Consider the following 17,319-nt stretch of genomic DNA (forward strand, 5'->3'; position numbering starts at 1 on the left):
AATCTTCAATTGGTTGGTGAGCCAAATGGTCAGCCAAGACACTACCTTTGATCGTTTTCTGAGATCAGTATTCGATATCATACTCTGATAACAACATCTGCCAACAGGAAATCCTTCAATTAAAGCAGGCTTCTCAAAAATATACTTGATTGGATCCATTTTGGATATCAACCAAGTGATATGATTTAACATATACTGACGGAGACGCTTAGCAGCCTAAGCCAGTGCGCAACAAGTCTTATCAAGTATAGAATACCGAGTCTCACAATCGTTGGACTTCTTACTGAGGTAGTAAATTGCATATTCTTTCTTTCCAATCTCATCTTGCTGACCAAGAACACAACCCATACTCTCTTCAAGCACAGTCAAATACATGATCAACGGTCTTCCTTCAACAGGCGGAGATAGAATCGGAGGTTCAAGCAGATACTTTTTGATACTGTCAAAAGCTTTCTGGCAATCTTCGATCCAATCACAAGACTGATCTTTCTGAAGAAGCTTGAATATAGGAGCACATGTGATAGTCATGTGTGAAATGAATCTTGTGATATAATTCAAGCGGCCGAGAAAACCTCTGACTTGCTTCTCAGTCTTGGGCGCAGACATCTCTTATATTGCTTTGACCTTGGAAAGATCAACTTCAATACCTTTCTCGCTAACAATAAATCCCAACAACTTACCAGAACGAACACCAAATGTACACTTATTGGGATTCAACGGAGTTTGTATTTCCTCAAACGCTGGAATAGCTTCAACAAATGCTCAACATGTCCCTCTTCATTAATGGATTTGGCAATCATATCATCAACGTAGACTTTAATCTCTTTATGCATCATATCATGAAAAAGAGTAGTCATTGCTCTCTGGTAAGTTGCACCAGCATTCTTTAGACCGAAAGGCATCACTCTATAACAAAATGTTCCCCAGGGTGTAAAGAATGTGGTCTTCTCCATGTCCTCGGGTGCTATCTTAATCTGATTATAACCGGAAAATCCGTCCATAAACGAAAAGACTTTGAATTTAGCTGTGTTATCTACCAACATATCAATGTGTGGCATAGGGAAATCATCTTTCGGACTGGCTTTATTCAAATCGCTATAATCAACACACATGCAGACTCTTCCATCCTTCTTCAAAACAGGCACAATATAGGCCACCCTCTACGGATACTCAGCAGTAACAAGGAACCCATCCTCAATCTGCTTTTGCACTTCTTCTTTGATTTTCACTACCATATCAGGATGAGTCTCCTCAACTTTTGCTTGAATGGCGGGCATTCTGGATTCAACGACAATCTATGCTCCATAATCTCAGAATTCAACCCAAGCATGTTTTGATAGGACCAGGCAAACACGTTTGAATACTCTCGGAGAAGATCAATCAACCTCTTCTTCACTTCTGGACACAGTCGAGACCTAACCTTGACTTCCTTCACATCATCCTCGGAACCCAATTTGACTAACTCAATATGCTCTTCGAATGGCTGAATGGCTTTTTCCTCGTGCTCAAGTAGACGAGACAATTCATCAGATACTTCTTCATCACTTCCTTCCTCAGCTTCAAACACAGGGAATTCAAAATTTGGCGAAGGAGTAGGATCATTGTATTCAATGGGTTTAGAAACTAACCTACATAATGATTTGATATTTTGATTTTAGAGAAGTGATTTGGTGACCAAATATTATGCAAATGGACAAATTATACTTTAATTATGTTTTTTGTGATTACCATTTTCAGAAAAGCAAAAAGTAAAAATAAAACATCATAGATGTGGATGAATAGAATTGAATTTTATTAATGATCAAATTTGAAAATGCCAACAATGTTCACTTCTTCCTTAGGCATAGGAGAAGGATTTTCAAAAACAATAAGAGCAATTACTAGAAAGATGCATAATAACAGGGACATCAACAGCAGTTCAATTGTTGCAAGCTTTTCCATGCCTCATAAAATTGGTGCAGTCTTCATCTTCATCACCCTCGATCACGACAGCTAAGTGTTGTTCATTACCATGAATGAACCCTCCACTACGGAAACTGGGTTACACATCTTCACCTCTAATCTCGGATGGACCTTGTTGGAATCCCAAACCGGCTCTACTCTTGTTCTCGGTGACCTCTATCATCTTTCCCCACTGATCAGAAATACCGTCTTCAACAATCTTCTGAGCATCTTTGAAGGTGGACATAGGTGCCCCAACTCTCTTTTCCTTAGTAATAGATAGAGCTTGGAACGGAGTTCCAACCTCATCCCCAGCTTCTACATAATAGAAAGATGACATGTGGCTTACCAACAAAGCCTTCTCCCCACAAGCGATAACAAGCTTTCCATTCTTGACAAACTTCAATTTCAGATGTAGCATTGATGTAACGGCTCATACCTCATATATCCATGGCCTTCCTAACAAGCAGCTATAGGCCGGTTGGATATCCATTACTTGGAAAGTAACTTGGAAATCACTCGGACATATCTTCACTGGAAGGTCCACTTCACCAATAACATTCTTGCGAGAACCATCAAATGCCTTGACGATCACGCCACTATATCTCATTGGAGCTCCTTGATATGACAATCTAGAAAGAGTTGATTTGGGAAGAACATTCAATGAAGAACTGACATCCACCAATACGTAAGACTAAGCATCCTCCTTGTAGTTCATTGAAATGTGCAACGCTAGATTGTGATTTCTACCTTCCTCAGGGAGTTCCTTACCACAGAAGCTCAAATTGCTGCAGGAAGTGATGTTAGACACAATATAATCAAACTGATCAACCGTTACATCATGCTCAACATAAGCTTGCTCCAATACTCTCTGCAATTCTTCTCTGCGCGCTTCAGAATTCATGAGCAGAGACAACACTGAAATCTTGGAAGGAGTTTGGAGCAGCTACTCCACCACATTAAACTCACTCTTCTTAATCAACCGGAGTACCTCATCATCATCATTAGGCTTCAAACCGCTGGATTCACCATACTGACACTTTGGAGCTCTAATCGGATCAATTACAAGCCCTTCAACACTCTTACTGGCAGATATATCTTCTACACTCTTTGGGAACACCAACCCAAAAACATGACCGCTATGGGTTACCTTCATAACATCAACAATGCTTACAACATAACTGGTCGTAGGCAAAGGAACCTCTTGACCATTCTCTAACATAGTCACATTATATTGGTACGAAACAACTTTATCAGATGCGTACAGGACGAAGCCCACTAACCATATAACTAACGGTGATACCGATCTATTACTAACACTGTTACTGCTGCTGCTGTCAAATTGAATCACCACTCTCTCTGGTGTCTTGAATACTATAACTATAACATTCACATCGTCACCTAAGTGACGGGACTAAAGAATCTGAATCATACCCTCATCCATCAACCTCTGGATGTCTCTTTTCACAACCACACAACCTCGGGGATTGACACTGCAAATTGCACAACCATCATGGTCATGCTCACAATCACTCACCTATCAGATATCCTTGTGCATCATCACCAAGGACCTTCTAATGAAACAAACAAATATACTTTGAACTCCCCAGGACAACCATCTACCATATTAACAGAAGGGTTACCATGAGTAGGTAGTGGGTTGGCTTTGACATTCGGTGCACGGTCCTCAAAGGACACCATCCCACTTTTAACTAATTTCTGAACTTCGTACTTCAAGGGGTAACAATTCTCAATATCATGGCCAGGAGCCCCTTGGTGAAAGGCACAGTGAAGCTCTGGCTTGTACCACCATGGAATTGGTTCAGGAATCTGTGGAGGATTTCTTGGTTGCAAAAGGTTCTTGAGAACCAATGATGGATACAATTCAGCATAAGACATAGGAATCGGGTCAAAAGAGACCTTCTTCCTCTTGAAGTTCTATTGTTGTTGATGATTGTTGGTGTTGTTATTATAGTTGTTTGTTCTTTGAGGTGGTTGTTGTTGACGTTGTTGTTGAACGACCATTGATTGATTGTTTGAAAATACTGGAATAACAAATGATACCTAATGATGGTGTTGACGGGGTTGTGGATTCCTTCTAACATGAGGCCTTATCTGCCTCCCAACGGATACTGCATTAGTCTCTCCTTCTTTCTTTCTAGCAAACCCACTACCGTACTTCTTGTTAGACGAAACCTCCTCTCTAGATAACCGTCCCTCTCGGACACCTTCTTCTAACCTCATCCCCATGTTTACCATTTCGGTAAAATCACTGGGGGAACTGGAAATCATCCGCTCATAGTAAAATGAGCTCAGGGACTTGAGAAAAATCTTGGTCATCTCCTTTTCTTCCAAAGAAGGGGTAATCTGAGCAGCTAGCTCTCTCCATTATTGAGCGTATTCTTTCAATGTCTCCTTGTCCTTCTGAGTCAATGACCTCAATTGGTCCCTATCCGACACCATATCCATATTATACGTGTACTGCTTTACGAATGCTTCACCCAAATCATTGAATGTGTGGACACTCGCACTATCCAAACCCATGTACCACCTCAAAGCAGCACCAGTAAGACTGTCTTGGAAATAATGAATCAATAACTAATCATTATCAGTTTGCATTGACATCTTTCTAGAATACATGACGAGATGACTGAGTGGACATGTATTCCCCTTATACTTTTCAAAGTCAGGGACTCTGAACTTCATCGAGATCTTGACATTAGGAACCAAGCAAAGTTCCGCAGCACTCTTACCGAACAAGTCTTTTCCCCTCAGGGTCTTCAACTCCTTTCGCAGCTCAAGGAATTTATCTTTCATTTCATCCATCTTTTCATAAACATCCGGACCCTCAGACGGCTCAGAATGATAGACGGTGTCCTCGACATGAGGCAGAGTGTGAACAATCGGTGGTGGCATAGACATGATCGGGCTAGATGTCGACATAGAAGCAAAACTAGGCGCAAAACCTTCAGGCACAATGTTGGTCGGCATTCCCCACGGGAATCCGGCAGGCATGGAGGGAGGGAAATGAGCGGCAGGCACGGTTGAAGAAACAACCTCTGATATGACCGTCCTCTGAGGAGGAGGAGTTGCAGGCGTTTGAGAAGATTGACTTTGAGCAGCTAGGACTGACTCCATCATGGCATTCAGACGGGCAATCTCGTCCTTCAAATCTCTGTTCTCTTGCTCTAGATGTTCCATGATCCTTGGATGATTGGCGCGGGTATTGTATCAATGAGTCAGCTTGGCTGAAGCACAAAAGAAGAACCAATAAGACATCTGGAGAAACCTGTTTATGAAAATGATGCATGAAATGCAATGCTTGATTATTTTTATTTTCAAGGAACATACTATTTTATTTGCAAATATATAATAATAACAATTGCACAATTTGATTGACCATAAAAATCTCTTTTATTTATATAATTTGGAAGGATTACACTGAGTACAATTTCAAAAACCAAAGTACAAATACAAGAGAAAAGGAGACTAGTCATCCTAAGGATCCCTAACAACAACGTGAGATGTCGGAGTCAAAAGAAGTTTTCATCTGAGTCTTCTCGAGGACAAGCTGATCAACAATCTTCTTCCAAGCAACGGAAGGCTGAGGCATACTAGAGGAAGATGAAACTTATGGCTCTCTCTGTCTCTTTATTACTCGGTCTTCAAGAAGCTCAATTAGTGTATTCTTGTCCTTAGACTCAAGCTGCAACTCCTCATGCTTTCTGCTCAAAGCATGGAAATGCTCTTCCCACATATCCTTCTCTTGCTTCATCTTGGCGAGTGCGTCTTTCAAATCCTCTACATCTTGGTTAGGGAGAGTTAATGGCTCAACCACAACCATAGACATATGTCTCTCACAAGCATACGACATCTTCAATTCCAAATCTCTCTTCTTCATCCAAAGAGTGTAAGCTTCCAAAGCTACACAATTGTGCAGACCAAGCTCAGATATTCCTTTCCTATGCAGATTATGCCAAGCATGAACCATCTTATGCTTCAAAAGTTGAGGATCTTTACCATCTTGATAGAAAAGACCTTATAACAAAGTGTTATTAGGTTTGTCTCTCAAGGGGAACCCAAGTTGACGACGAGCCAGAGCAGGATTGTAGTTGATTCCTCCTTGTGTACCAATGAGAGGAACATTAGAGAATTCACCGCAACAATCAATAATCTTGAAGCTACTCAATGAACAATCATACCAAACTATATCATCATTAATGAGAGACATAAGTCTCTGAGGCCACCTTAGACATTGTTTATTCTTCACAAAAGTAGGCGTTTGAGGCAAGTTTGAAATAAACCACTTGTACAGAAGAAGAACACAACACACAATAGTTCCACCACCTTTAAAATCCCTTAGATCCAAAGAGAAGTACATATCACCCAACAAAGTAGGCACAAGATTCCCAATCAAGAAGATTCTAATTGCGTTAACATCAACAAAACCATCAATGTTAGGGAACAAGGCTAATCCATAGATGAGCAATACAAAGATAGCTTCAAAAGCATCCACACTACCGGCTTGAGCAAAGGCAGTAGCTTCCTTGATGAGGAACTGAGAAGTCAATCCAAACAATCCTCCTTTCTTCACCCAATGAGCCTTTATCTCAGACTTTTTCAAGTGAAGAGCTTCAGCTATGATGTGAGATCTGGGAATCTCCTCCAATCCACTAAAAGGCACTTTGCTAGAAATAGGTATTCCCAAGAGATGGGCATACTCCTCTAACATAGACACAAGCTGATAGTACAGAAAAGTGAAGCAATGGTAGAGAGGATCATAGAACTGAACCAACACACTCAACATTCCTTCAACCATATCAGCAGTCAAAATAGATAGAAGCTTCCCATGACGTTGCTTGAAGTCCAAGGGATCTAATACAAAGGATGATAGCTTCCTTAACTCTTTCAAGTCGGGACATCTGAAACTGTACTTCTTAGTGTTCCTTCGTCCATAATCCATGGTCTGAAAATATTTGCAAATAAGACCTCAGTTCCTTGAAATTATTTCTGGTGTGATGAATGTTATGATGCGCATGAATGCATGAATGCAACAATCACAAATAAGGGATCACACATAAGGCAAACAAACAAAGGTCAAGGGATGAATCAAGTCATTTACAAGATCAATCATCCATTTTGGTGGATTATGGTTTTCACCTTATCAATACCTAAGTTCCATTGATATTGACAAGACTTGATTGGATCAACCAAGATTCAAGGGTTTGTTGTGAGTCACGAGTATGAAGTCTGGGTAAGAACCATCCCAAAGGAGTGTACTAAGGATAAAACCTGTAGATCATGTGCTAAAAAGTTCCCAATATCTTAATTCCATCTATCAGATATTACAGGTTAGGATGACTGACTCATCAACCCATAATATTCTCAAGAGAAACTCGTCTGAGTGTAGTATCGCGTAACAATTATTATCAAGTTTACACCTGAACAGTCTCCGTACTACGTCCTAAATAGGCCAAGCGGGGTTAAATGTTCTACGGTCCTCAGCTTCTCAGACCCCAAATCAGAGAGAGTAATGCCTAACCACATATAACTTGTGTGACATTCATAACTCTAAAAGGGTCTCCACTTAGTAGATGGATCTCAAGCCAACTTATTAAGGACTACTCCACACAAGTCGAACATGACTCTACCGTCCTCCTATCTTAATTGCACTCAAGTTCGGGTTAGAACTTATCTCACCACTCAGAGATCACCAAGCACAATAAGCAGATTATATCATAAATACACAATTATATACACACAAAAAAGTAGGCTGAACCCACTGGAGACTACTCCCCAGCAGAGTCGCCACTTAATTTCTGTAGCAGTAAATTCATGACCATCAAGCTATGGTAAGCTAGACGTCAATTAAACCAGAGTCGTCACCTCGCTTTTATTGTTTCCAAGGGAAAGGGAAAAGTATGAACAAAACCCAAAGATAATAAGTTTTCAAATCAAAACTAATAAAATGCCAGAGATTACAGGTAAGGGGGTTGGTTACACAGAGGGAAGGTGTTAGCACCCAAAGTGTCCTAGGTACTCCTAGGGAGCCCTTTCTTGTGTGCATATGTGTTTTTGTATAAAATGATGTTTGTAATAAATAAATAGAATGGAGGGATGAGAAAAGAATTCATTAATTATATTTTTGTGTTTGACAAGATCTTCGGACTTGTGCCTACTATAGCGGTAAATTCATGACCATCAAGCTATGGATAAGCTAGACGTCAATAAAACCAGAGTTGCCACCGCGCTTTTATTGTTTCCAAGGGAAAGGGAAAAATACGAACAAAATCAAAAATATAAGAAGTTTTCAAATCAAAACTAATAAAATGCCAGAGATTACAGGTAAGGGGGTTGGTTACATAAAGGGAAGGTGTTAGGCACCCAAGGTGTCCTAGGTGCTCCTAGGGAGCCCTTTTTTTGTGTGCATATGTATTTTTGTACAAAAGATGTTTGAAATAAATATAATGGAGAGATGAGAAAAGAATTTATTAATTATATTTTTGTGTTTGACAAGACCTTCGGACTTGTGCCTACATACCAACATAAAATGAGGGATCAAAACTTCTTAGTTCGTGGTAACAATTTCAAAATGAGTGCATTTCTTTTAACAAAAATTTAAGTTTAACAAAGGCACAAGAGGCCTAAAAATGGTTTGAATGAGTGTTAGTTCTTTTTGGCTTTTGAAATTTTAAGTCAAGTATGATTAAGTTCATTTACAAGTTTAATTAAGAAAAGAGTTTAAAAAATGCAATAGCATAGTTTCTAATTTGCAAAATGGTCTAAGTTTAGAAAACAAACACAATCAAAGAAGATTTTAAAAGGATGGAGTGATTTGAAATTAAAGAAATGGGGAGGAGATGAAGATACTAATCCTAAGCACAAATTTAAAAGTTAAGAGTTGAAAAGATCTGACCAATGAGCTACAATCTAATAGACAAGAATGTCATATAGAAACCCAAATTTCCCTTGGACTTTAGAATCAAGAAATATCAATATACAAATAGCAAGATGAAGAGCAATGCATCAAATAAAGATAGCCACATCCAAGATTAGAAACTTCATGATCTTCTTCATAATCTCCCATGCATCAAATGAACTCAAAGATAAGCACTAGGCACAAGTTCAAAGTAACAACTTCAATCAGACCATGTTGCAGATGAACTCAAATGGGATCACAATACTTGCTTTAGATGAAGTTTCAAATCACAAGCACTTGGTTTCATGAAAGTTGGCATTAGCCAAGTCCTTTTGCATAAGAAGTATTGCCTAATTCTAAGTCCAATGTCTCAGAGAAAACCAACAGTCCACAAAAAATGTCTTTTAGGGTTTTTGTTGTTATTATGTACATTAAGGTCAAAAGAACACAAACAAGTATATACAATCACGGAATAATCACAAGATATGGCTCAAATGAGCAAATTGAAAATGACATTAAAGTAAACAAGTCAAATGGTATGAATAATGGCAAATGAATAAAAGCTCAAAATTAAAGTGCATAAAAATAAATGGCTTGAAATTAAATGTTAGTTCTTAATTGATTAGAAGTTAGTATTGCTTTTGCTTTTGTTTTGTTTAAGTCATTCTTTGGAGAACACTCAACCCACTATTCACAAGCATGAATCCTTGAACCAAGACATCTTCCAAAGGAAGGAAAAAAGGCAAAGTTTCCATACAATACCATGAAAGAGGGATCGATTTACAATCTCACTTACTAGAATGCTATGCCTTTTGTGTCACAAATTTAGCGCTATGTTAAGCAATCGTAATTGGACTTATGTAGAAGTCACAACTATTTGAGGTCTGGCAATAGAAATTTTGGTGTTAATGCATGTTAGAGAGATAGTATAATGGACTATGCTCCTAAAACATACCACACACAAAAAGAATATGCAAAAGAGGTGGACCTAATCTCATCCACACATATGTTGATTTTGCAATCAACTATCCTTAGGATATAGAGATATCATAGGTCCATGACATGAATGAATAGAGAAGGGGATTGAGATGAAGAGGGAGGGGGAATGGAATCAACACAAATTGGTCAAAGGAGGACTTTTATCAAATTAAAATCATTCATTCATTTTGGGAGATGAAATGTATATTTCATCAATCCCCTAAATCCAATAATTTTAACTCAACAAAGTCAAATTAACCTTGACCAAGGCCCAACAACACAAGTCAAACTCAACAAGTTAAGATTAGAATCTCAACATAATTTATTTTGCAATTAAATAATTAAAATCAATTAAATAATGCATTAAATTAAATTATGGTTTATCAAAATCCTAAAACCTCATCAAAACACCAAATAAATGGCCATGAGATTTATCATAGGTCAAACAAGGTCAAAGGACCTTGGAGAAAAAATTTCATAATTTTGGAAACTTAAAAGTATTTTTAAACAATTAAAAGTATTCACAAAATCATGAAAAATATTAATAATGATCAAAAAAATAATTTTAATTCAGAAAATGAAAGAGGAATTTATTTAAATTTTTTTGGTGAAACTCTCATATTTTTTGGATCAATATTAAATTAATATGAATTAATGAAAATAAACCAAATAAAATAAAAATCAGAAAATGAGAAAAAACGTGGACCACTTGATCTCCCTCATTAATTGATGTGGCGGATCAAGTGGCTGCTAGCGCGTATTCCACCATAATCACGAGTCAAAGCGTAACACAAGTGGTAATCAGTTTCAACGCGTGAGATTAGGTCATTTTAAATGGATCAAGTGGCTCAGATGAATGCCAACTCACCACCAGAGCCAAAGCTCTGGTGTCCTTCTCCGGTGAGCTTCACCGAACTAGTTCACTCACAAGCATCACCAAAATTAAAAATAAGGACATGAATTTAAAGTAAAAATGCCTCTGAGCTCGAATTTGGCCTCAATTTATCCTAACTCCAAGTATATTGAGAGATACAAGAAGTTGAAATTTGAGGTGCACGATCTGAGTTGCTTTGATTTGACATTAAAGCAACTCAATCTTGTTGCCTACATTGGTAGGACTTCAGACAACCAAAGATCCAAGAGAATTATGGAGAATTGAGTGAGAATCGAAGAGATGAAAATTTCTATAGAATACCTTCCATGTAGGTCTGTGCTCGATTGATCTTGCTCTTGCTTGCTCTAGATCTTGTTTAGGACACTTGAAGGAGTAGAATTGAATGGATGAAAAGCTCAGGACTCTTGGAGTTTCGAATCTCAAAACAGTGAGATTCAAACTCAAATCCCAATGGAAATTATCAAGGTTATCCTTTGAAATGAGAGGGTTTGAAGGTATGGATTCAAAGCTAGCGCGCAGGGTCCTTGTTTTTGAGCATAGAGGGCTCTATTTATAGCAAAACCAATTGATATTTGCACACTTGAAATGAAATCCAAAAATAGCAATGTACATTGCATGGGTGCATGGGTGTGTACATGCCTATGAAATCACTTCTTCTGATCCATAATTGAGTACAAGCCTTGTTGAGATCATGTTGGAGTGTTATGCATTGGTGTATGGAATGTTCAAGTTCAATTTGTGCCAAATGATCATTCATGTTCAAGCCATGCGCAACCCATTCAAGTCTTGTCTAAAATGGATGAAATTGGACTTTTTGGAAGGGTTAGATCAAGAGGAACAACTTTCATACTGAACACTTTTTCATTTGAAGCTTGGATCATGATTAATTTTGAGGTGGAAGTTGGGAAAATCAAACATGTCAAAAATGTTTCTAAGTGTCAAGCCATATGTTCACTTATTCCACCTTGGCTAACTTTTTATGTGAGCTTCAAATGAGAAAGGTTCCTTCATCAAAGTTGTGTCTCTCTGAAAGTCATTCAAAATGGTCATAAATTTGACCTCATTTGGGTTTAATATGAAGGAGTTATGCATTTTTGAAGTTGAGGAAAATCACTTGTTCAATGGCATTGGTCCAAAATGACCTATAATGTATCCTCATATCACATGCACATAAAAGTTGAATTTACTCTTACTATAAACATCTAAGTTGAAGTAAGCATCTTGAATTTGATTGTGCAACTTGGAAATATTTCATCTCACAAAAATTGAGAAAGTTATGGTCTTGGTAATTTGACCTCCAAATTAGGGTTTAGACAAAATGACCTATAATCTTTCACCATAAAAAATGACTTTCCAAGCAAAACTAGCTTTATACCTCAACATGAAAGTTGTTTAGAATGTCATTTATAGTAACGTTTCTCTTGGAATAATTTTCATATGACAAAAATTATAGGAGATAGGGTCTAGGGAACCCAGTTTTGATTAGATGAATACCTCTGGTCAACCACCATCAACCAACTTGCTAACTTGCAATTCTATTGACCTTTGGGACTCATGGGAGATCATATATGCATAAGATGATGAATTTTGAAGTATACCTTGAATTATTTGATCAATTGTTGAAGAAGCTTGTTGAAGAAATTACGCAAGATACCCAAATGAGTTAGGGCTTCCAAGGCAAACCATCTCCAAACTCTTGATGATTACTTTGATCAAACTAACATGTGAAGCTCATGGGGATTCATATATGATGCCTAGTTACATAGTAGACCACTTCCTGATTGAGCTCCTTGCATTGAGGGTCTTAAGCCCTAGATATGAGCTTGATGAATCAAAGGTGAGCACATGCCTTACCTACAAAAGAGTTAGTGTATACAAAGACATATTTTTGGTATTTTTAGTTAGTAAATGATAAAGATACAAAGTATGATACAATCAAATAGTGCTTGGTGATCTCTCCCAATACAAACCCAATGAATGAGGGGTAAGGAGAATGCCAAGATATGATCCCAATGCCAATGCATATGATGAGATATCATGACGGATCTTAGGGTCAAAATTGGGGTCTTACAGATGCCCCTATTTAAGGATGTTCTAACTGAGGAGATGAAGGTTAAAATCTTTGCATCGACTCAGTGGAATGGACTTAAATAATAACATATAGAAACAAATGTTGGTCCCTAAGAGACCTCATGATGCATATGAAATGAATGTTAAAATAATATTTGTGGGGAAATATTGCCACAAAGGAAAAGAATCTGGAGAGACTGAAAATCCATAGGAGTATAATGCATTCCATAAGGAAAACTCAGTGGGGAGACAAAGACTCTAGGGGAATAAAAATGATTGTGCGTAGGCCAGGATACGACTTAAAAACAACTGGAGAGACTAGAGGGATTCCATGAAAATAAATCGATGGAAAGACTCAACCGGGGAACGAAAGGAACATCTGCAAGGGAAACGGGTAGATCAAGACAAAGCTGAAATACTCGAACCAAATAGGAAACAACAATTTCACTAAGGAAATGCGCACTCAAACTCAATTGGGGAAGAAAAGATCTTCAACACAGGAGGAGCAGAAGTCTATTATCCATTACCAGTTACTAGGTAAAGGGATAACAAAGATCTGACAGGGAGAACATCCATTACCGGTTAGGGTAAACATATAAAGGATGACTCACTGAAGGCAACCAGGAGGTGTATTCATTACCGGTTACTGGGTAAGAATAAACTGGTGGGGAAAACCCAAAAATAGGGTTTACAACTACCGGTTACTGGGAAGAAAACCAAAGAGAGAGAATATCCGTCACTGGTTAAAGTTTACATATCAAGGATAGACTCAAAGGAAAGAAAACATGTCATCGGTTAGGATGAACATATCAAGGATAGACTTGCTTGGGGATTCTTGGGAGAATATCCGTCACCGGTTAAGATGAACATATCAAGGATAAACTTCTTGACAAAATAGGAATTACATCTATCGAATGTTGAATAGAATACCGAAAAGAGAATATTTGTCATCGATTAGGATGAAAATATCAAAGATAGACTCATAGGGGAGAAATAGGAATTATATCTATCAGTTACTAGATAGAATACCAAAAAGAGAATATCCATCATCGGTTAGGATGAACATATCAAGGATAGACTCTGCAACTTGGAGAAGAGCAGGATTTACAACTACCGGTTACTGGCCAGAAGACCGCAAAGAGAAGGAAACCCGTCATCGGTTAAGATGAACATATCAAGGATTAACCTTCTGGGGAATAAAATAGGGATTATAACTACCTTTTTACTGGGTAGAAAACCAAAAAAAGAGAATATTTGTTACCGGTTAAGATGAACATATCAAGGATAAACTCAAAGCAGGGGAAGAAAATATCCGTCATCGGTTAGGATGAACATATCAAGGACATACTTCCTGGGGAAACATGGACACGAATCCGCTGGGGAAACAAAGGTTGTTCTTGCCGGGTATTGGGCGGAAGTAACAAACATGAGAAGAATATTACCAGTTACTGGGTAATATGCTCTCAGGGGACCAAAAGCTTCTATCTAGGTAAGATCTAGAAAGTAAAGGTAAATCAAAGGACTAAACCCAATGAGGATATAACCCAGGGGAGTGGTTCTATCCAGATAATCAACTGGGGAGGAAACTGAAATAATAATCATCCACGAGGAAATAATTTAGTGGGGAAAGGAGAAAGGTTAAAGTTTTTCTGCTTATTGGGCTGACACTCTACAACTGAAAGAGGACAGATACACCAAATCTACATGAGGAAAGGGTACCACCATAACAGAGGATCAAAGGCATAATGAATCATAAAGTGAAATGATGCAATAATGAAATTTATGAATATATATATATATATATATATATATATATATATATATATATATATATATATATATATATATATATATATATATATATATATATATATATATATATATATATATATATATGATCATGCTGATAAAACGATCACAAAGGATACAACTGTCATTGATCTGAATCATCGATACAACTCTCGACCACTCCACACAAGAGGGAAACAACTGCTGGAGAAAAGATCAAACATCTCGAAGGCTCGACCCAGGTTGGGGAATAAAAAGAGAGGATCTGCTGAGGAAGCTGCTACAAAGTCTGCGGGGAATTTTAGGTCAACACCATATCAAATGGGAGACAACCAAATTGCTGGAATAACGCGCCTACAACTCAAGGGAGGCCAACAAACTCGATTGGGGAAACCAGCAAACTCAGATAGGGATGTCATCAAAAACTCAGTTGCCGAAAGGCTGCTGAAATGCTGCTGAGGATGAAAAAAGAGTCACGCTGACTGCTTAGGGAGAACCAATAATGCTCCTCACTTAGGGCTTACCATTTTTCAAATTGTTGTTGATATTTATTTAAATGAGATTGATTGCTTAAAATAAATGCTTTTATATATTTAAGAAAATATGGTTTTAATTTAAAATTCAATTTCAAAAACGATCATAATAAAATTTAAATCCATTTGGTTGAATAATAAATAAGAGTATAAACAATTGGATAAAAGCTCAACTTTATTTAATAGAATGGTAATCTGTAAATGACAAGACTCCATAAATCTTTACAAAAGTTGAAAACTGGTAATTTATATGGAAAAGGGCTACATTGAATACAATGATCAATAATTCTTCTACCAACTCTTGACGTCCACTGTGCTCTTGGCGTCGGCTGGGAATGATGAATCACAACCAAACGTTGTGCTCAAGAAAGTCTTCAAAACTGAAGATCAACGGGATGCAATTACTAGCCATAATCCCTAATTTTTGCATAAATTTCCCCAAGGTGGGGGGTACTCAATTTATCGAGATGATTATCTCTGTTTTCATGTCTCTAATTTTTTCCTGGATCACCCTTTCGGGTTCAATCCACTGAGACGCTCATTTTTGCCAAATACGACCTTTCAGGTTTTCAACTTATTGAGCTATTTTTTTTTCTTTTTAGGCAAAGTATTTCTTGACTGCATCAGCATTCATAGGATGAGTGAACTCTTCACCATCCATAGTTGTAAGAATCAAAGCACCGGCTGAAAAGGCTCTCTTAACAACATATGGGCCTTCATAATTGGAAGTCTATTTTCCCCTAGAATCTGGTTTGAAAGATAGAATCTTCTTGAGCACAAGTTTACCTTCTCTAAACACACCAGGTAAGACCTTCTTATCAAAAGCTTTCTTCATTCTCTACTGATATAATTGACCATGAAACATGGCAGTCAATCTCTTCTCTTTAATTAAATTCAACTGGTAAAACCTGGTCTTACACCATTCAGCCTCAGTCAACTTAGCTTCCATCAGCACACACAGTGATGGGATCTCAACCTCCACCAGGAGCACGACTTCCATACCATAAACAAGCGAGAAAGGGGTTGCCCCTGTTGAAGTGCGGATGGATGTACGATACCCATGCAAAGAAAATGGGAGCATCTCATGCCAATCTTTATACATCACAACCATTTTCTGAATGATCTTATTGATGTACTTGTTTGCAGCTTCAATAGCCTCATTCATCTTATGTCTGTAGGGAGAAGAATTATGATGTCCGATCTTGAAGTCTTTGGAAAGAGCTTCCACCATATAATTATTCAAGTTTGATCCATTATCAATAATGATCTTACTTGGCACACCATAACGGCATATAATCTGATTCTTGATAAACCTCACAACAACTTGCTTGGTTACATTCGCATACGATTCCACTTAACCCATTTTGTGAAGTAGTCAATTGCCACCAGAATGAAACGATGTTCGTTCGAAGCTTTGGGCTCAATCATGCCAATCATATCAATTTCCCACATGGAGAAAGGCCATGGAGAGGAAATGACGTTCAACAGTGTCGGAGGAACATGAATCTTATCTGCATATATTTGACATTTGTGACACTTCTTCACAAATTTGCAACAGTCAGATTCCATTGTCAGCCAATAGTAACCTGCTTGTAACATCTTCTTAGCCATAGCATGTCCATTGGAATGAGTACCAAAGGAACCTTCATGGACTTCAGTCATCAATAATCCTGCTTCGTGTCTGTAGCGGGGTTTTCATTACCTTTAGGTTTATTGACTAAACCAAAAGTAAACATACAATTCGAGTCGCCACCGCACTTTTATTTGTCCAAAGGAAAGGCTAAAAAGCGAACAAAATCCAAGTAAGAAATTTTATCAAATCAAAAACTAATAAAAATGTCAGAGATCTAGGTAAGGGGGTTGGTTATGAAATGGGAAGGTTTTACCCACCCAAAACATCCTTAGCTCTAAGGGAACCCTTTTTGCAAATATGTGTTGTAGGTTGGTATTTGTGAAAATATGTGCAAAAGATTGGAGGGATGAGAAGAGAATATATTATATTTACAAATTTTGTTGTTTGAATGGATGAACCCATTGCCTACGTGCCATCACAAAGGAGGATCAAAACCTCGTAGTTCGGGGTAAAAATCTCAAAGATTGGTGAATTGATTTGATCAAAAGCCTTAAGGTCTTTTGTTATCAAAGGGAGAAAACTCAACCTAAACCAACAATCCACCATGTGAGGAAGGCTTCAA

The sequence above is a fragment of the Lathyrus oleraceus genome, chromosome 5 (genome assembly GCF_024323335.1).
Source record: "Lathyrus oleraceus cultivar Zhongwan6 chromosome 5, CAAS_Psat_ZW6_1.0, whole genome shotgun sequence".
Taxonomy (NCBI): Eukaryota; Viridiplantae; Streptophyta; class Magnoliopsida; order Fabales; family Fabaceae; genus Lathyrus; species Lathyrus oleraceus.